Here is a 22,297-nt window from a genome sequence, read left to right on the forward strand (position 1 = left end):
AACTATAAGAATTTTAGAAGAAACCACGGGAGGAAATCTTTGAGACTTTGAGTCAGACACAGATTTCTTGGCTATGACACCGCTGGCATAATTCATTGTTAAGATGTGTGTGTTTGTGTCCTTCCCCAAATTTGTATGTTGATATCCTAATGCCCCAGAGGTGATAAAATGAGTAAGTGGGGCTTTGGAGAGGTGATTAGGTTTTGAGGCTGAAGCCGTCATGAATGGGATTAGTACTCTTATAAAAGAGACCCCACAAGCTCCCTCTCCCCTCCCAGGACACATTGGAAAGGTGCCAGGTATAAATAAGATGGAGGGCCCTCACCAGGACCCAACCTCGCTGGCACCTTAATCTTGGACTACCCAGCCCCCTGAATTGTGAGAAATAAATTTCCATTATTTATAAGCTACTAACCTGTGAAATTTTGTTATAGGAGCCCAAATGGATCAAGCTATCCATAAAATAAAAATATTTGTAAAGTGGGCTTCATTAGAATGAAAAACTTTTGTGCTTCAAAAGACACCCATTAAGAAAATGAAAACTATTTTTAAAATAGTGAAAAATAAAAGAAAATGAAAAGATAAGACACAGACTGGGAGAAATATTTGCAAATTGCATCTGATAAAGGTCTTATACTGAGAAATACAAAGAATTCCTACAACTCAATAATAATAAGATAAGCAACCCAATTATATAAAATGGGCAAAAGACCTGGATAGACATTACCACAAAGAAGATATATGAATGATCACTAAGAACTGGAAAAAATTTTCAACATCATTAGTCATTAGGAAAATGCAAGTTAAAACCATAATGAGATACCATTTCATACCCACTAGAAGGGCTATAATAAAAAAGACATTATAACAAATGCTAGTGAAGATGTGGAGAAATAGGAACCCTCCTACATTTCTGTGAACATGTGAAACGGTACAGCCACTTTGGAAAACAGTTTGACACTTTTTAAAAGCTTAAACATAAGTTTACCATACAGCCCAGCAATTCTACTCCTAGATTTCTATCCAAGAGAAATGAAAACATGTGTCCACACAAAGACTTACATGGAAATGTTCAAAGCAACATTATGCATAAGAGTCAAAAAGTGGAAACAATCCAAATATCTATCAATTGATGAATGGATAAATAAATGTGCTATATCAGTACAACAGAATATTATTCAGCCATAAAGAGGAATGAAGTACTGATGCATGCTACAACATGAGTGAACCTCACAATCCTTATCCTAAGTAAAAGAAGCCAGACTCAAAAGACTACACATGATTCCATTTATATGAAATGTCCAGAAAAGGCAAATATGGCAATAGAAAGTAGACAAGTGGTTGGCTGGGGTTGGAAACCCGGATTAAATACAAGTGCATGAGTGATTTTATTGAGATGAGGAAAATGTTCTAAAAATGGAGTATGGCTACACATCTTTGTAAACTTACTAAAAATCATTCAATTTTATGTTTAAAATGGGTGAACATAAATTATATCTCGATAAAGTTAATTTTTAACAAGAGTAATTAGGTGCTAAGTGAGGGGCTCATGTACTTTCCTTCAAGTAAAGTACTTGAACTTTAGTCCTATAGTAAATTGCAAGCTTTTCCACTGGAAGGAATGTCTGGGCAGGCAGAGTCCTGCTTTTTTCATCTCGTTATCTTGCTTTCTGGGGCAGAATAGGTCTTACTGAGTCTTAAGGGGAATAAGGCATGACTGAACTATGGGGCCACTAGTTTGGTTTCTGGAAGTAACATATGCGTCTTTCTTGGCTCTGGAGCATTGCAGATGGTTGGTAGTCCCTGTGTCCCATCTATGCCAGCTCTCCTGACTGCCCTCCTCCAAACTGCTAAAGGGCTGGTGATTGTCCCACAAAGTCAGTACTTACTGCGAGTCCCTTTATATTTCAGGTGTTCTGGTCAGGAAGGCAGAATTCTTGTCCTGCCACTATTTCCCTCGGAAGGCCCAGCAAGACCACCTCATGTCCTCTGCAGCTTGATTCTTTGCACTTAACCCTGAAGGTGTCAAGTCACTGGGACGCCCAGCAAGACCACCTCATGTCCTCTGCAGCTTGATTCTTTGCACTTAACCCTGAAGGTGTCAAGTCACTGGGACGGCAGAGCCTGAGCAAAGGGGTTTCCGAGGGTGCTTCCCACAGAGGCTGAGAGGTGCACCAGCCAGGTGTAAATGAGAGAGCTGGGTGGGGGAGTGGGGGTTGTACAAAATGGGGCCTTTGAAGCTAAAAGATGGATCTTTCAGTCTCTGCAAACCATTTCTTGTACTCATCTATTTATTTATTTTTCCTTCATTACTCATTCCCTCCAGTTGGCAATGATAATAAAATTCCAAAATGTGCACATGTTCTCAGATCTGCAGAAATAAGATATCACCTTTTTTATAGACGAGGAGAAAAGACAAAACAAATTGCAGTCAAAAAGATATAGTGTTTTGAAACCTTTGTCCTTTTATTCTTTCACACTGTGGAGACCATCTAGTCTAACCCTGTGTGTTTTACAGATAAGGAGATTGAGATCCAGATGGGGGGCGGGGAACCCTCACCCAGATTAACTAACATAGCTTGTAAGTGGCCCAGGCAAGATTCCAGCTCAGTTCAGGCTCTGCAGAGGTCAGTCAGGTTCAACCACCAGAGCCACCACTGTGTAGAAAGTACAGGCAGGAAGACAAAACGGAATAACTTGACTTCTATGTCTGGGTAAAAATAATTCCCTAATTTGCAGATACTTAGGAGATCACAGGCTCAAGGGTAAAAATAAAACTTGCTTTCTGACAGCACAAATCTTGTCAGACTAATCTAATTTCTCCCTGCTTGGGAGCCGGGCTTGGCTGTTTAGAAGGCAACAGGCCCCTGGCTGGGGGTTTCTGCTGGACTGGGCAGGCCCTTCCATTGGTGGAGATACCCTTGTCCTCTTTGACCCCGTGTCTCTGGAGTCTGCTGCCAGGTTGGAGGGAGCTTCCCCAGCCTCTCCCATCCCCAAAAGGGGAATCCTGCCCGAGGAGTACATGACCACAGAGAAATGGGGGGTCGGAGATACCAAGAAGCTGAGTCTGAACCAAGGGTTTCACTTGCTTTTTATTCCCTTTTATTTGGTGCCAGGTATTTTCCATATTGCTTCAACCCTCTGTCTAAAAGGTAGAATCATTCAACCTTCCAAATAGTTTCAAAACCCCAAAATGGTTTCTTACTTGGTGACAGGAACAGACTGGGGAACGGTTTGCAACAAGTGGTCTGCAGATGAGCTCTGAGTTTACAACCGTTGACACTGCCATCGGGTTCTCAGGGTAGGGAATGTCCTGACCCATTTCTTGTCTCACCAAGGGCGGAAATTAAGAATGGTGATGATTTATACTCTCCGTCATCTTTTACCTAATTGGATGTAGATGGACAAGCTCTTCCCTCACCTTTCCTTTAAAAAAATGTTTGGGCATGTGGGTCATATCAAAAGAGCAAGCTATCATGATTTCTGAACAAAAGGACTGTTCACAAAAGATTTTTAGGGAGTACGTGTTTCCTCTGTCACTGCAGATTTGCAGTCCACCTCTCGGAAGAGCTTCGGCACAGTATGATCCCCCAGCTGCTGGGAGAACCCTCCCTGCAGTGCTCACTCCCCAAGTGCCCGTCACGTGCAGGGCTAGCGTTTCGTACGTGTTTATAAATGCTTGCTGCACTGCGCCAAGCCTGAATGAGACCATCCGAGGAAGCGACAGTGGAGGAACACGACAAGAGCTCTTTTAAGGGTTCTACTTGGTAAGACTGGAGGGTGTCTAGTAATGTTTCCTTCCTTATGCCCTTTCATTCACTCTTCTGTCTCTGTCACCAAGTTTGGACCCTTGGAATAACACACATATCTGCCCTTCTACCATTTCATGGTCTCCTCACTATAGACCTTATTACCAAGTGTCCTCGCTGGCCTTCCTGTGAAGGCTCGTCTCTCTGCTGTTTAGTTGATGTTCTAAAACATGGCTCCTATTCCAACATGTCACGTTGCCCGGCCTGAGCACTGGCTTGGCATGCCATGGTTGTCACTGAATTCAGACTTTTCTGCACGCCTTTCAGGAGTTTCCAAGGACTGGCTCCAGCCCCACTGACCTGGTTCATAGTCTACTGCTCCACAGCCCATGCCAGCCTTCAGCTGGGCAGGTCTGCTCTGTCTTTGTTCGGGCCAGGATAGCTCCCTTCTCTGCTCCTGCTGTCCCTTCACCCTGGATGTCCTCTCTTCTTCTGCCTACTTACTGAACAAAACTTACTCTGGCCTTTAGGCCCAGGTGCTACCCTTGATGGGAACTTTGCCAAATAGTCTAGCATACCCTAGTGGTAATGGTGGCTGTGATGGAGGTGGTGACCCTAGTAGAAACAATGACAGATTATTAAGCATCTCCTGTGTCAGCCAGCGTGGTGTAGTGGGAAGCACTGCTTCTCCCCAGTGTGCTGTGTACAGATTTGGCTCTATCACCTACTAGCTGCTATCCTGGAACAAGTTACTTGCATCTTAGTGACTCAGTTTCTTGCTTTATATAATGAGAATGATAATAGAACTTACCTCATAGAGTTAATCTGTGTAACAGTGCCCGTCCTATAAGAAGTACTAAAGGAATATCATCACTCTATAGTACTCTACGGATATTATCTGTAATCTTCAAAACAGTCCAGAAAGGTGAATATTCTTATTCCCGTTCTCCTGATTTTTAAAAAGCGAGGCTCAGAGAAATTAAGGACCTTCCAAGGACACTCAATTAATATACTGAGGGGCTGGAATTTGGACTCTGCTCTGCCTGTCCCTGATGACCAATACTTACGTTTCATTTCTATAGCACTTATGGCTGCTTCCATGAGGTGTAATGTTCGAATGCCCTCTAATTCTTCCCTGCATCATGCTCATGTATCTCCTCAGACTTTAAGTCAGTTGAGGCCAGGATGGTTTCCAACACTCCGTGCCCCTGCACAGTGAGTGGTTGGTGGAACGAGTGCACTCTGTGAATGAAGGACACAGGTGATGAGGCAGATGGCTGTGCACAGCTAACAACCCATCAGAAGGGCCATCCTCTGCTTTCCAGGCCCCATGGAGCTGTCCAATAATTAGCGAGTCCACCAGACCAGCAAGGGGTTTCCGGCAGGTCTTCTCCCTTTCTGTCTGTGTCATGGAGCTGCCTGGGGCTGGCTAAGCTTCTCACCAAAGGCCGCAGCTCCTCTCCAGGCAGCCCCTTCCACACAGCTCTCTCCTTCGGGGTCTGGTCACTGTCCCTTCTCCTCAGCCTTTCTTTTGGGGATGTGAACAGCTCTGCTGTTACTAGCCTTGGGTACTGCTCTACTCTGATAGTCTCCTGTCCCTGCCCTCACCTTTGTAAGTAATCCCTTTGTTAAATCCTCCTCGAGTGAGCCTGCCGTGAGTATGTCCTCTGACTCCTGAAGGAACCTAGTTCCATAGGCCTCACAAGCTTCCACCCTCCCCCGAAACTTCCATTGATGTTCACGGCCAAATCTGGGCCATATAGTCACCTTCAGCTGCAAGGGAGGCTGGAGACGCAAGGATTCAACTCTTGCAACTTCTGTAAGGGAAGACAGCAAGGGAAAGGGGAGTTGGGAATCAAAATATCTGCCACAAACAGTGAAGATGTGCAATTTTAAAAACAAACAAAGACTTCCAGGCTTAAGGCAGACTCCCATGCCCCAGCTGCCTGCCGGCTCAGCATTGCCCTCGCACAGTTCTGAAGCCAAGCAAGTCTGCCCAGATGTCAGGGTCAGAGCTTAAAGTTCACCGGATCTGAGCCTATCTATGTGACTGAAGCCCATTTATGACAATCCTGTCATGTGGCTGCTCAGACTCAAACACGTACCAGGACAGGAAGCTCACTATCCCAGAGCTTGAATCGTTAAAGGGCTCTGTCATGTAGAGCCCAAGTCTTCTGCCCTTTTACTGCTGTGCCCTCCACGGGCACAGACAGGCTGCTTGTCCTCATGCCGCCTCTCACATATATGAGGGAGGGTACCCCTGTGTAGGCCCCCTTTTCTCCAGGTTATGCATCCTCATTTCCTATGGTTTCTTCTTATCCCTGCAATACAAAGCCCTTTGCAAAAATAAGCCTCGAGGTGAGTTTTTAAAGACAAATTTAAATAATTGCCTCCCACGTGTATCAGGTTTAGAAATCAGAATTCTCATATTATTGCTGACTCAATTGCTATGTCTCTGCCTTCATTTCACCGCAAAACGTTCCTGGCCTAGAGAGATTCACAGGTGATGGAAGTGGAAAGGGCACCTTTGTGTCTGAAACACTCAGTGCCTGCCCTTCCAGCTGCTTGCCTGTGTGCTGGCTGGTGACTGAGTGGCCCTGCAGGCTCATTCCCGTACTGCTCTCACACTCTCTTATTAAGGCCACTTGATGGAGGGAGTGGATTCCAGAATAGGAAGTGCCCAATTAACAGCGTGCATGCTGGAATGGTGTTAATTAGTAATAGCTATACTGCAGCATGTCCTCCGATCTGTTTGCTCAAATACGTTAATAACATCTCACAATGGCAAATTAAAAATTAACGCTTCATGAATGTTTCCTGATGGGCTACAAGTCTAGGGAATCATTTTAAAATGGAGGCTGAGATTCTAATTAGATGTATTGAAGCTCCAGAGTGGGTCCTGTCCACTAGAGTGGGACCCATGGGAGGGATATCTTAAGGATCAGGTCTGTAGGGGAGACAAGTGAGTAGTTAGGGAGGAAGGTGAATTAGAAAGAGTCTGATCTGAGGATCAAGCCAAAGGTATGTGGCAGACATGTTGGTACCTGAGCAGAAAAGTAGCAAAGGGATGGAGGGTAGGGGGTGGGAGGGTGGAGAGCAGATTGTGGGCTGCGCAGTCCAAGAAATAGGTCCTTGAACACTGGGTCTGGGGAAGGGCATTTCTTCATGCCGAGCTTGGAGCATCTTACCTGAGCAGGTCACTTTATGAAGGAGCTGTATGGACTCCGCTCAGCCTGAACTCATAGTGTGTCAGCGTTGGATATGACCTTGAGGAGCTCAAGTCCAGCTGCGTGGATCTGTAGACAAAGCAACAGAAACCCAGAAAGGCTAAGTTTTTTGTCCCAAGACACATGACTTTTAAGTAAGGGAGCTAGACTTGGGGGCAGGATTTCTGATTCCACATCTAGTGCTTCTCACCATTACATAAAGCAACTCCATTGTAATTTTGTTGTATAATTTATTCAAGAAATATTTTACATCCTTCACTCATTCTATAAGCATCTAGTATGTATCAGACATTGTGCTGTGTGCTCTCCTCCCACCCCTTTCCCCAAGTTGCTCACAGTGTTACAGGAAAGGCGGATTGAATAAATAACTGCAAGTGAGCGCATGCTAGGGTCAGTCATGGGTGTGCTGTGAGCACAGGGGAGGGACCTGGGGATACAGATGGCTTCATGAGGGAGGGCCAATAAAAAATGGCATTTTCATAATTATTAAGCTTGAATCCAATCCCAGATATGCCCGGCACTGGAAATAGCCCAACATCCCAAAGAAGGGGAAGCTGAGTGGGGGTGTGTGTAACACACTCGTGGAGCCATGAGATGGAGGGGCTTTTTCAGACAAACCTACCTTTGAACTTTGTCTCTATCACCTCCTCACGAGGTGACCTCAGGCGTTAACATTTTCTCATCGGTTAGAAAATCGAGTTGTTGGGAGGATGAAGCAAGAGAATTAGACAATGAATTTAGCACAGGGCTTGGCACAGTAAACAATCCTGACAGCCTTTGTGTTGCGCGTGGCCTGTGTGAATTCCATGTGCAGTGATTCTAGCTGCCCACGTGGCTGGTGCTGGGAATGGTTACTTTGCCCGAGAGGTCAGCTTACCCTCCATTTGAAGCAGTCAGAGGCCTCTCTCTGAATTCACAGAATCAGAGAGCATTAGCCTGCCCCTTCCTTCCCTAAGAAAAGACTGCTGTGGGGAGAACAGCTGCTTCAAAAAAATCCGATGTGCTTTCTCTCTCAGTCTGGGCCTGCATGTGTGAACACTTGGCTTTTCTTTTCTAATCTCTCAAAAAAGCTTTCGATTAGCACCATGAGTGGATGTGCAAGGTCTTGAGTCTTGCAAAGACGTGTTAAGAATATGTAGGAGATGCCGCCTCCTTTAACGCCTGCCTCTGCACACCCTGAGGAGTTTCAGAGCATCTTGTCCCCTGTTCCTGGCTCCAAGAAAGCTTGCATTTGGACCAGCTCTCCTACTTCTTACTCCCACCCGAGCCTGGGCCTAACGAGTTTGTGCAGAATTGGAAAGGCCCAGGTGGCTCTCTCCGAAGCATGGGAGACCATGCCAGTCAAGACCGCCTTCCCTAGATCCAGAGAAGCCTGGATCCAGGGCTTCCCTAGATCCAGGGTAGCCCGGGCTCACCAGGGCCCCTGGGCCCCTGAGAATGATCACGTGGGTGGGCTTCCCTTGGGATAGGAAAGGTGGGTGGGTGGGGCACTGTAGAATGTGAAGGACAGAGGTTAGGGCTGCTAAGTAGGTGTAAAGAAATGTGGGGTCAGGGGGCCAACTTCCATCTTCTTTCCCCACCCCCATCAATTCCACCAACCATCTTTTAGGACTGTAGGAATCAGATGAGTGTGGATGTGGCTGTTCCCTTGTTTTCTCTCACGCCACCCCCAAAGCAGGATTTAGCGTTTTCTTGTTTCTCTTAAACACAAAGCTCACTCATAAGGCATTAGTAAGAAATTAGACTTCGCTAATGATTTATAGTGGACCAGAAAGCATAGCAAAGGTGGGGGGGAAGGGGGAGAGAGACACAGAGAGAGAGAAAGAGAAGAAGGAGGGAGCGAGGGAGGAAAACCTCCATTCGGGTCTCGCTTTTCCCAGCCTTAGTTCTCAGGGTTCAGCCACAGGATCCCGCTCTCTCCAGTCCTTCCCCACGAAGCGTCTAATTCTTCCCTAGCTCCTGTCCACCACTCTGAGGGCTTTCCAGAGAACCTCTCTATTTCTTCCTATCTCATCTGGGAATTTGGCTCAGGCCCTATTCTCTCAGCCTCTATCTTCTGTCTCATCACTAGCTCAGCAAACAGTGTACCCCTGAGCTGCTCAAAAGCCGTGTGATCATAAATAACCGACATTTGTTCTTGTCACCAATGAACTGAAACTTGTAAGAGTCCAAACAATACAAAAATAGGCACGTAAAGCAGAAAGAACAACCACTCCCAGCTCCAGGCCTCATGCTGCACTTGGTTTCTTTGTGGTTCTCCCGTTCCCTCCCCTACCCTCTGAATGCCTGTCAGGTGACTGCGAATAACTCAAGATTCTTCTTTTCATGGCTCATGAGTATTTCTTTTTCCTTTTTTTTTTAATTAAAAAAAAATTTTTTTTCAATTATAGTTGACATTCAACATTATATTAGTTTCAGGGGTACAGCATAGTGGTTAGACATTTGTATCATTTAAGAATTGATCGCCCTGCCTAGTCTAGTACCCACCTGGCACCATACATAGTTATTACATAGTATTGAGTATATTCCCTAAGCGGTACTTTGTATCCAACGGCTATTTTGTACCTGTCAATTTGTACTTCTAATCCCTTCCCCTTTCTCCCCCCACACCCCTAACCCCCTCCCCTCTGGAAACCATCAGTTTGTTCTCTGCATCTACGAGTCTATTTCTGTTTTGTTTGTTCATTATTTGTCTTTTTAGATACCACATGTAAATGAGGTCATATGGTATACTTCTTTCTCTGTCTGACTTATTTCACTTAGCATAATACCCTCTAGATCCATCCATGTTATCACAAATGGTAGATTTCATTCTTTTTTATGGCCTAGTAATATTCCATTTTATTTATTTATATATATATATATATATATATATATATATATATACACATATATATGTATATATTTATAAATATATATCACTTCTTTATCCATTCTTTTGATTGAAACATTTATTCTATTTACATTTAAATTAATTATTGATAAGTGTGTAATTATTGCCATTTTATTGATTGTTTTCCGATTGTTTTTGTAGTTCTTTTCTGTTCCTTTCTTATTTTCTTGCTCTCTTATATGCTGATGACTTTCTGTAGTGTTGTGTTTGGATTCCTTTCTCTTAATTTCTTGTATCTTTCTTGTAGATTTTTGATTTTGGTTACCTTTCCTTTTTTTTAATAGCAGTCTATTTTAAGGTGATGGTTGCTTAAGTTCAAACACATTCTAGAATCACTACCATTTTAGTCACACCCTCCACGTTTATGTTTTTCTCGTCACACGTACATTCCTATCCTAGGACCCAGGAGGTATTCATGGCTGCATTTGTGTTCGTTTTGTGTTGTTGTTGTTACAAGTTTCGGAGAGTCCCTTCAGTGCATAGTGGAAAATCATCCAAAGGGACTCTAACCTGCCTGCCAAATAAGGGAGTGACAATCTCACAAATGTAATGGAACTAATCACAACAAATTAGCTTTTATGGTACAAAACATTCTTTTAAAATATACTAGAGGCTTTGTGCTGCAGATTCTTCCCTGGGCTAAAGCAAAAGACATGGCTTACCTAGTCTGTTCTCTCCATCTCTGGCTCAGTGGCCAGTGCAGCTGTACTCACTAATGAGATCAGGTATTATTCCTACTGGTATTAATGAGACCTCTGCACTGAGGGAAAACAGTCATGTCATCTTCCCATTCGGCATAGCACTGGCAAGATGGTCCTCCATGCCAACCCTATATGTCTCACCCTCAAGTCTCGAGTAGACGCTAGAATCCATTACCAAACGCTCTCAGAACTATGTGGGTAGTTTGGACAGGGATATGAGAAATGGGGTTTGTCAATGGCAGTAATCCAGCACATTCCTTCATTGCAATCTGTCAGCATACAAAATGCATAGCTTTCAACCAAGAAAATAAAATGTTTGAGTTAGTCCGTGGAAATTTAAATTGAAACAAAAAGGGGTGTTGCCTGAAATTTTCAAGAGTTATACTTTGTTTTCCTTAAGAAAAAATGGAGATCTAGTTTTTGATTGACATGACCCACTGGTTTCAGGGATTTACTTACCAAAAAATAAATAAATAAATAAATAAAAAATAAATCTATCTATCTCTATATATATCTACATATATAATTTATTTGTATATGATATATTGCATATAATACATATTTATATACTATCATACATGTTATACCACATTATGTATAATAACATATATTTTAATATATAATAAAAATAAATATCATATAATAACATGTGACAATATAACACACATATATCTATAGATCATATATATAGTCGCTAACACTTTGCATTAAGGCAGTCGTCCTCTTCCCGGTTTTCTGTAGGTACCTAAGAGCATGTTTGTGTCATGGGACAATAAATAGAAAAGCCAGCAGACTAAGGACCAACCCCAGACTGCAACTGCTCGGAGAAGACAGGAAAGAAGTATATTTCACGAAGGTTTAGCTAACTACAGCTAAGCAGCATTTCGCCAACTTCCCCTTCCCCAGGTGGCTGTCTGCACTCCTCTTGTCACAGTTCTGCAGGGTTGCATGTCCACGCCAGATGAAATGAAACACTGAGGGCTTGATGCCTGCACTTGGGTCCCACGCACCTCTCCACAGTGCGGGCCAGCACTCCCACTGACCCTACGCAGTCCTCTGAGCCAAGTGCCTCAGGCCTAGAAGGGCTGTGGGGCCGATTTGTGGTGGAGATGGTGCAGAGTAACGACTGCCTCCCAAAGCGGGGGGCTCTCCCGGGGCGATTCCTATTCTCTGGGGCTCTTTCTCCTCGAGAGGTTAATTACACCATCCTGAATCTCAGGGAGGGTGAGTTAATTGCCAACACTTTACAATTATCAGGAGCCCATGAGGTGTTTCATGACCATAAAGCATTACATGTAATTATTGTTCGTAATCATAAAGGTCCAGAAGTGCCAAAGGCTCCCATGGCAACCTTAACTCGTCTCCTTTCTCTCTTTCGCTCACACACAGTGATAGGCTTTTTCATTACAGTATTAAATGCAGCTCATAAACCTGCCATGTTATTGGGTAAATATTTATTTTTAGCAGCTGAGATAAGCAGGCAGTGCTGGAGTAAATGATTCCTCTTCTAAACGCTGTAAAGAGTCCTAGTCCGCAGCCTGTTGACATACACAGGGCACCAAAAATAGCTGCCAATGTGCCTTGCTTTATCTGCAGCAGCAAAATCTTCATGAGACAGATGTCAAAAGTCACGTGGAGTGTGACTTTGTTTTTATGGCATGTCAGTAAGAATAGCCAAGGCTAACTGAGAGACTCTTACAAATACTCGTATCGCAGAAGTATATCCCTAAACAAGCAGTATATGAGAGTATAAACCATCGAGCAACTGAAAGGCTGACTTACAGGGAGAGGATGGGACGTGCCCCCGAATGAAGGCACAAGCCTGTGAGACTTGGCCAGTTTCTCAAGGTGACTAAATGAACTGCTGAATAGAGAAGTCCAGTAGAAAAGCTGTTCGAGTCTTACATATTTATGGTTTTGTGCATAGTAATGGAGGCATCAGTGGGAGGAAATCAACCTTTTGTATGTGGAAGTACTTGAAACTCAGCCGTGTGTCTAGCCTGGGGCATCTGCAATATGAAGTTTCCTAAAGGGGTTGGTTTTGTGCTGTGTGGAAATGCTGCTGCCTGCTCGTGAGGATGCTCCAGTCTCACCATTTGGCGGGGAGTATTGGTTGTTTCTGTAGTTACCATGGGGACCAGTGGTGGAACTTGGCTTTCTTCTGTCCTGCATATGTGGAACCTAAAGCCAATTTCCTCTGGGACTTTCCTCCTTGAAGAAGAGTAGCTCTGACCACTGTGCTTGACTTAACTTTGGAGAGAAGAACACTAGGTGCTTTCAGTAAAGTCTTCAGATCTGGGGTGATCACCAGCATTCTTGACTAGAGCCCACTGACCCCACTGGGTGGAGTTGGGCAGGCAGCAAAGGAATAAGAATATTTATGCAGGTGGACAGTAAAGCTAGACCTCGAACCAAGGAAAGAAAAGCTAATAAAGAAAAGGAATAGACCACAGGGCCTTAGGGAAGGTGTATCCCCCCAAGAACTGTCCCTCTTTCACTGTGTTGTGACCAGGCCAAGTGACTGAGTCATTATATACTTGGTTAATATACTCTGTCAATACTGTCAGGGAGGGACTGCACAAAGAAATAAAAGTAAGATAGTGGATTCACCTTCTAGTAGCTCACAGACTAAGTGTGGTGAATGGGGCTGGTGGTAGAATATCCAAATGGGAAAAGACCTCAATGGACTACAAAGAAATAAATATATCGTAGAGAGTTAACAAAGGGCAGATTGTCCTAGAGCTACAGGTTAGCAATCAGGGTTGAGGATATGATTCTGGAAGCTTCTGTAGACAATGCAGGGACCTGATCAGGGCTGTTCAGACCTGGGCTGGAATCCTACCTCAGCCACTTTACCACTCGGAGACTTTGGGGAAGTTACTTCATCTTGACAGGCCTCAGTTTCCTCTTCTGTGAAATGAGGGACAAAAATAGTGTCTATTGAGAGGTGATTATGGAAATCAAATGAGATATTAGTTGTAAAGTATTTGCCACATAGCCTGACACACAGTGAGTGTGCCATAAACATTACTGCGTATTAGTGTCATTGGTACGTTTGAGGAGGTGGGGAGGGACATATGGGAAAAGACACCATATGTAGATCAGAGACGGGAAGATTTAAGAGTGGGGTGCTAAGAATGCTGCTGTTTTAGGTCAGTGTAGAAGTGCAGAGTTGTATAGCCTGGACTCAGCATGTACCCCAGCAGATTGTCTGGGTTTGTCTCCTGCCTTTGCCTCCTACCAGATGTGTTTGGCAAGTTATTTACCTCTTCATGCCTCGGTTTGCTCATTTGTAAATGGGGATGATTACAATAATACCTAACACTTAAGGTTGTTAGAAGTAAAAGAATTAACATGCGAAACACTTAGAACAGTATCTGACACAAAGTAAGTGCTATATAGTACTGGCTATTATTATTGATGTTACTGTTATGTTGTCTTATATATAACTAGTGAAAGTGTTTCCTACTTAGTGCTAAATGAAAACCAGGACTGGTTATTCGCTATAAACACAAAGTATTCAACCCAAGAGGGTTTGGCTGACAAAGTACTCCACGGGTTACCACAGGAATAAAGGACATTGCCGAAATGAGCAGTCCGTGTGCACAGCTATGCCCATGTGATGACAACTGGAGAGTCCATCACATTTAAATCACATTCAAAGTGAGGTCTTGGTTGCAGAATGAACACGAGAAGAGAGACCAAAATGTCCAGCATACATGAAGAACTCAGGAACACATAATAATAGTGGAGTGCTGCAGTGAAAAGGACAAATAACAAAGAGTAGGGTATGACGCTTCTCGGGTGGCTCGACCTCATCCCTGCCAAGGGACTGCATCATCCTCACGCAGCCACCTGTGGTAATGAAAAGGAGCCACCATGAGGACTTAGATGGCACTGCTGGGGTATGTGCCCAGGGCATTTTGAGTCATTTGTCAGCATACTGTTTACATGATACTGAAACCTTGGCTTTTGTTTTAGTTTCATCAGGAAGTCCAATGCAAAGTTTCCCAGGCCTGGGCAGGAATGACAGGATCAGTGCTTTTTGCAAATTCAGAGACCAAGCACACAGTGATGAGAAGCCAATGTGGGCCGTCTGGCAGGTTCCAGCCTCCTCCTCCAACTGGGTTGTGTAGGAACTCAGTATAGAGCTGCTGGCAATCTGGAGGGAAAGTCAGAGAAAGCATTTGTTGAGACTTGCAGAGTGATATAACAGCATTCAACCACCTATTTAGTCAACAAATGTTTACTGAGCATTTTCATATGCCAAACTCTGTACTGGATTCTGGATTACAACGACGCACAGGACAGAGATGGTCCCTGGGAGGCTGACGGGCCATCACGGTAGAGTTGGTTGGTGTTATGGTGGGGGAGTGGGAGCACAGACTATTTCTGAATCGAGAAAGTCGAGCTTCTGAGCTACCTACAGTGGCTGAGAGGTCAAACTCCCTGCGGAAAGGGAGACAAACCCTCCAAATTTGGTGTTTATTTTAAGCAGGATCAATAACTTTTGGTGAAGTCAGATGGAGTTCTGTAAACTACAGGTCTGGTCCCACAATGTGCACTATTCCATTTCCAAGCACAGGACAGCTGAGCTATGCTAAGTCTAGCCAAACCTTCGCTCCTTTCTGTCATAGGCCCCAGGGCCGTGGCTGGGGCAGCACGGTGGTAGGCACAGTGCAAACACAGAACAAGGCCTGGAGAACAAAGGCTGAAAAGTCTGTTCCTCTACCAAGAGTCTACAGATCTAAACGACACAACAGACTGAGCAGTAGTATAAAGACCATTGACATTTAACTGCAGATTCAGCTTAATATTTTGGTAGTGCTTCCAAGGCACACACAGCAAGGTTTGAAACACATAATGAAATCCATGATAAATAGACCTCCCTATGCCATCTCTCACCTCGTGCTACAATTCTTCGTCTAATTATCTTCCAGGGCACATGTGATGTTTTAAAGTGAAGTGGGATGCAGTCCGGCTAACAATGCTACGATGCCTGGCACACCAAGTCAGTTTTCTTCCGAAGAAAATAAGAGTCACCTTTTTTATATGCTCTGGACACCCATCTACCAAACCTTAGGGAGACCCCCTTAACCAAGTTATCTTGACCTTTATTACTGACTATGCCTAAAGAATTTTCAGTTTTGTTTATAAGTTTAAGTAGGCCAATAGCGTTTTCTCCATTTCACAGAGAGAGCTCTGTAAAATTAGGATGTAAATCTCTGTAGCAACTGAAAGAAGGAGAGAGTAACTAATAGTTCTAAAGGAAAATAACAATGAAAGAATAGGGAGTCATAACTCATAGATTAAATTACTCACGAACGGCTTGGGCTGCAGAACTCTGCTATTGCTCCATATTTTCAGCATCTCGTAAATAAGATTAATTTTTAGAATGACAAGTAATGCCACTCACAAGGGGGAAATAACAATTTATGTATCATCCTTGATTACATAGTAAAAAGCATTTCATTGCAATTTAATCTGGTGAGTCAGAATCTTCACTGGGAGATCAGTTATCACCCTCCCGGTGTGAAGTTCATGAACTGGGGGCATGTAGAAGAGGCAAAGAGGATGGGAAGGATGAGACCCAGCGAGGACCAACGGGCTGCGTGGGGCCCACGTGCGGATCCACTCTCTGGGCTGCGTGAAGAGGCTGCACTGGAGAAAGGCAGCCTTTCTACAATGTCGTTAAGCAACAGCATTGAAACGTGCAGCACTGTTCTTTACCATCTTGGCTTTCATTTAAACCTTCCTTATTTAACGATTACAAAATAAATATGTAGCAGTCACCAAATATAATTAGCAAAGTTTTAAAAAAGCATAAAGGAGAAAATAGTAACTTTCAAAATCCTATCTCTTGGAGGCACACACTTGGCACACACTCATCTCTTTGTCTGATGAGTTTAGATCTACAACGTTTTGAAAGAGGGACAGTACTTGACAGGACGTGCAAAGGCTCTGTGGTGAGAGCAGGTTGATGTGTCCCAGGAGGCCAGTGTGGCTGGAGCAGAGTAAGCCAACAGCAAGAGAGAGAATGTGAGAAGATGGGGTCAGAGGGGTAAACAGGGGCCGGCACTTAGAGGTTCTTGCAAGTCACAGTAAGGATTTGGGGTTTTATTCTGAGTGAGATAGGAAGCCACTGATGGGTATTCATCAAGAGTGTGACATAAGATGACTAATCTTCTAGAAGGACACAACTTCTTGGGAGAGAAGAGGAGGGTAGCACAAGGGTAGAAACAGGAAGCCATTTCAGTAATCCAAGCAAGGAGATGATGCTGGCTCCAACGAAGATGCAAATGAAAACAGGTGGTTAAAAAAAGGTTAGATTCTGGATGTAATTTGAAAGCAGAGTCTAAAGAATTACTGAATTGCATGTGGGGTGTAAGAGAGAGGGAAGCGGGGATGATTCCTCTGTTTTTGTCCTGAGCAACAAGAAGAATGGAGTTGCCAGTTACTGAAAAGTGGCAGACTAGGGGAAAGCAGGTCAAGGTCAGGACAGCAGGAGCTTAGTTTTGGACACATCACATTTGGGACATTACTTAGCCATCCAAGTGGAAGTGACAAGAGGGCAGGTGAACTTATGACTCTGTTGTTCGGAGGTGGTGTCTGAGCTAAAGAATTAAATTTTGGAATTGTCAACATGGAGATGGTATGCAAGGCCACTAGGCTGAATGAGATCGGGGAGTGAGTGTCCATAGAGATGAGAAGAGATCTGAGGACCAAGCCTCCAATTTAGAGGATGGCAAAGGAGCTTGAGAAGGAGCAGCCAGGGTGAAAGGAGGAGAACCGGGAGGCTGGTGTCTCAGAGGTGAGTTGAAGAAAGTCTTTCAAGAGGGAGACAGTAATCAACTCTCAAATCGGCATGGCTGATAAGATGGGTAAGATTTGCTGAGCAGTGACCACTGGATTTGGCAATGCTGAAGTCATCAGTGACCTTGACAAGAGCAGCTGCAATGGAATATTTGAAACGCAGGGGGTTCACAAGGGATTGGGAAGAGAGAAAGGGAAAACAACAGGTACAGGCCAAACAGTAGCACAAAGTAAAGTTTGGCAAAAATATCAAGATAACCATTGTCAATATTGTAGAGGTTGCTATAAAGGGAAGGCGGGCTGTGAGCACTTGAAGCTTAGTACCGCCCTTTGCATCCACTTTCATCGCTTCTTGCTGTCGTTCGTCAGACCTCAGCCGCCAAAATGGTGAAGCAGATCGAGAGCAAGTTGGCTTTTGAGGAAGCCTTGCGCAGTGCAGGAAATCAGCTCGTAGTCGTTGACTTCTCAGCCACGTAGTGTGGGCCTTGCAAAATGATCAAGCCGTTCTTTCATTCCCTGTCTGAAAAGTATTCCAATGTTGTGTTCCTTGAAGTAGATGTGGATGACTGTCAGGATGTTGCTTCAGAGTGTGAAGTCAAATGCATGCCAACCTTCCAATTTTTTAAAAATGGACAAAAGGTGGGTGAATTTTCTGGAGCTAATAAGGAAAAACTTGAATCCACCATCAATGAATTAATCTAATTATGTTTTCTGAAAACATAACCAGTCATTGGCTCTTTAAAACTTGTAATTTTTTTTTTATTTACAAAAGAAAAAATCAAGTCGAAAATTATGTTCAATTGCCATCCAATTATAAATGAGAATAAAATATTAATTCTACTGTTTTTTTAAAAAAAAATATTGTAGAATTATAAGAATTCCAAGGATTCACCCAAGAAAGAGAGGCATACTTCGGTCTAAGCGCATCTATGAGGATCAGCTTGCTGGGTGTCTGTTAGATTAGGGAGGGTGATGATTTACCCAACCAAATGCATACGTCATTGGCAAGCTCTAAAAATAGAATTAGGAATGTCCAGCAGAGAACCCTTTATCATCCCTTCGTTGTCATCAGAGAAGCAATGCAAACAATGAAATAATTTGATAAAAGCAACTCACATTTTTTCTGACGCTTTTCACTTCGCTCAGGTGCTTTCACACATGTCACACCATCTTTACACCGGCAGGGGAGGGAGCCATTATTTCACAGGTGAGACTCAGTCACGTAGGTGGTGTGACTAGAAGAGCTAGGACTCAACACAAGTTTTTTTAGTCCAAATCCCAGCTCTTTCAGCTTTACCATCCTGCTTCTCTTAAAAGGCAGATACTGCTTTTTTATTTTTTTAAGCTTGCTTACAACAGTTCAATACTTACCATGCCTCCTTAAGGTCAGGCGCCCCTTAACGGGCTTTCCGTGAATATCCCTTGGAATCCTCAGAACAACCCTGTCAAGCAGTCACTCTTATTACCCTCACTCTACAGATGAGGAAACTGAGACAGAGAGGCTAAGCAGCTTGCCCAAAGTCACACAGCTAGGAAGCTGTGAATTAGAATTAAACCTGGGCCTTTTGACTTCAGAACCCATGATCTTAACGACCACATTTTGCCATTTCATCTTCTACATACACAGGCCTTCACGACGCAGAGAAAATATTCATTGACTTGACTATAGTCACATGTTGATGGATACAGATCCTAGCCCAGAATTCTGATAATTTTGATCAATTAAAGGACATTTCATTGAGCACCTTTGGAGAGTGGTACTTAGGGTTAGGTACTTTGATGTTAGGCACAAAAGAAGTTGAATGTGGTATTTTCTTTTGAGGAGTTTACTGTGTCAGCCTTTGTGCTACCAACTGTCTTGTTCGGCAATTTTACTGTGATTCAGGGCAGTTGGGAAAAATACATGGTCTAGTCGATTATATTATCATTCAGCAAGTACTCCCTCTCTCCCCTACCTTCCGCTAACCCATGCGAAAAGTGTACTTCCTCACCCATGTTAGGCTTGGCCATGTGACCTACTTTGGCCACCAAAGTGTTGGCAGATACACTATGAGGAGATGCTTTAATTGTGCTTGTGGAGTTTGGCTCCGCCACATAAGGAACACATCCTCAGTAGCTTCTTCAGCCTAGGTCCCAGAATGACAGACAGGGAGCAGACCTGACTCTGACCTGTAGCTCAGGGCCATGCCTACGTGACTCCAGGTGAGTTTAGCTAAGCCCAACAGAGCCACCACTCAGATGCATGAATGAGAAATGAATATTTGTTGTTTAAGTCACTGAGGTTGTTGGAATTGCTAGGCAGCATTATTATAGAAAGAGCTGATTAATCCACATGGGAAATGTAGATTAAAAAACCACAAATGTGGTTTGAAAATTTAAGATGGTTTGAAAACTATAAGATGGTAATCTTATAGTCATAAGTTGATGGGCAATAGATACCTACCCATGAGTTAGGAACAGAACAATTCACTGAAGCCCCCGTTCACAGCCACTGTCGTTCCCCTGGGAGCCACACTTTGGAACTAACCTTTGAAAAAGAGAAAACCAACTGCTTATCCACCTCTCTTTTTTTCTTTTATATTAGACATGTCAACCATGATGACTGCCACACCTATAGACTATTTAAGAGGAAAAGCAGCTTCTGGTGAGGCGGCAGACGGAGGTGTCACATTTGAAGTCACATACATACAACGCAACCTCTCCCGGCTACTCGGAAACATCTGGCAGACACCTGACCTAAGAGCAGCTGTCCCATAGGCTGCCCCAAAAGAAGTGATTAGCTCAGCCACTCAAATCCCTCCAAAGTTTGAACTAGGAAGTACAGAAACTTACAGGGCTGTGTAAGTAGAGATGCAGAGAAAAATAGAGCAGCAACAGAGGGGACGCACAGTCTCCTGGAGGCATAACTAGACAGCTATAGAGTGAAGATCCATGAAGCCTTCCTCCTGGGGGTGGGGGGAGTGATGTAGAATGCTGTCTTGGGTGCAGAACTGCCCTCCAGGTCCATTGTCCATGAAGTTTGGCTCCAGGCATGGAGCCGAGCCCCATGCTTACCTCAGATAACCTAGAAATAGTCTGTTCCTGGCACATTTACCATCTACCATAGAAAGCCCCTTGGTTCTTCCTCTCCCTCCCCTCCATCACTCTGACTGAGAGTGAAAGGCAGCATCCACTTCTTGCATTGTTTTTGCTGACTTTCTATAATATTGTGATATGCAATTGAAACGCAAAGAGAATCAATTGAAATAAAACACCACCGAGTGTGTCCCTTGCGCAGTGAAGGGCAGAGATGTTTTCCAGGCTGTTCATTAGCACGTGCAGCCACAGAACCAAGCTCAAGATTCAGTGCGCATGGCAGACACCTTAGAGAAGGTGCGAGGACATGGTGGCCTGAAAGGGGAAGCATGGAGGGCAGAGAGGAACACCAGGTTTCAGAGACATATTGTCTCCTGCGGGAAAATGAGCACCACCAGCACTTTTGCATTCAGAGAGGATATACTAATTTCTTCCAAAAGTGATAAAAACAAATGAGGTTATTAATATGCCCCATACTGAAAACTGTTTCATCATTCTTAAAAGCAAGATGAGTCATTTGTTTTTCTCACCATCCCTGGACAATAAAAAGAGAAGGTTCAAGTGGTTCCATTGTTATGTCATTAATCTATACACCCAACATGAACTCAGGAGGCCCTGTGGATCACAGGTCATAATGGAGACGATTATTGTGACAGTGGGAAAGGAGTATGTGGTGCCCTCTCCCTCGTCCATCAGCCATGGGCAGTGGATGGGGCCCCCCATTTGGGTCTGGCACCTAGGCCTAGACATTTAAAACCCAGGGAATTATCACTCCAGTTCATTTATATGCAAGATGAGAATTTATTTATAATAATAAAAGCTGGTTAATGCTCTTATCAAACATAAACAGATAACTCAAATAATGCCAAGTAGCATAAGAAACATAATTTTCTAAATATAAAAAGGCTTGGATGGACCCCAAGATCATTATGCTGAGTTAAAAAAGAAAAAAAAGCCAGTTTCAAAAGCTCATATTGGATGTGGGCTGGCCTGGGATGGAGGTGTGACTTTGGGGTGAGGCACCTCTCTTCAACCAAAGCAGTTCCTGGGAGGGCTGACAACTAAAAGCTGTCCTCCAGCTGCGCCTACAACAGCAGGGAAATAGTCCTTCAGCCCTGAATGGGGATCTGAGTGGCACAGCATAACTCCAGCACAGTCTACCCGTGTAATACTTGGATTCTCTTCATCATAACGTTTTGAGAATTGCTGCTCCAAAATTCTGATGGATCTCTTTTTGGACAAACTGCAGTGTCTGCTATTTGAGCTGGGACTGATTCTCATCTTCCCCATTCCTATGACCCGTGTGGATGGCCTTCATCCTCAGTTAGCAACACTGCTGGGCGGTGACTTACGGTGTGACCCAGACAGACCCTCATTCCTGAGAGAGCTGAGTCCCTGGTTACGTGCCCTTTTCAGGCCAAGTGGCTCCACTTATGCTTTTAGCACCAAAACTAGGCCCGGGTCTATCAAGAGGAACCCAAATAGGTCAACTGGATGTCAACTATATTTCCTCCCTGTTCTCATCCTGATGATCTGGGTCAGTCACTTCTGCCAGAATCGTGCTTCCTTTTCTTGCCCGTTGGCCTCTTGGGAGAAGGAGTATAAAATGCCCAGGCAGCACCCATAGTTCAATGGTACTCTTGCTGTGTCTCCTAGTGGAAAGGTTCCCTTTCTGGGAACCAGAACCTCTACACCCACAGAACCCAGAGTTGCAGGGATGGGAAGTACAGGGTCTCCCAGTGTGTCATTGGGTGTCATGTTATATGAGAACTTTTCTCCTTCCATCCCTTGGTTCCTGGACCAATGGATTCAATCTACTGGGAACACCACGTTGTAGAA

At 44.0% G+C, this 22,297-nt stretch overlaps 1 long non-coding RNA gene and 1 pseudogene across 1 annotated transcript in view; both read left to right on the plus strand.

The window, feature by feature from the left end:
• LOC117025002 (uncharacterized) overlaps positions 1–20,490 on the plus strand; it is a 70,417-nt gene extending 49,927 nt beyond the window's left edge. The window contains exon 3 of the long non-coding RNA XR_004423542.1: positions 19,968–20,490. This is a non-coding gene — a long non-coding RNA (uncharacterized LOC117025002). The remainder of the gene's footprint in view (positions 1–19,967) is intronic.
• Positions 17,667–18,231, plus strand: LOC117025001 (thioredoxin-like; annotated as a pseudogene).
• Positions 20,491–22,297: the final 1,807 nt, after the last annotated feature.

This window comes from Rhinolophus ferrumequinum, chromosome 7 (assembly GCF_004115265.2).
Source record: "Rhinolophus ferrumequinum isolate MPI-CBG mRhiFer1 chromosome 7, mRhiFer1_v1.p, whole genome shotgun sequence".
In the NCBI taxonomy this organism is placed as follows: Eukaryota; Metazoa; Chordata; class Mammalia; order Chiroptera; family Rhinolophidae; genus Rhinolophus; species Rhinolophus ferrumequinum.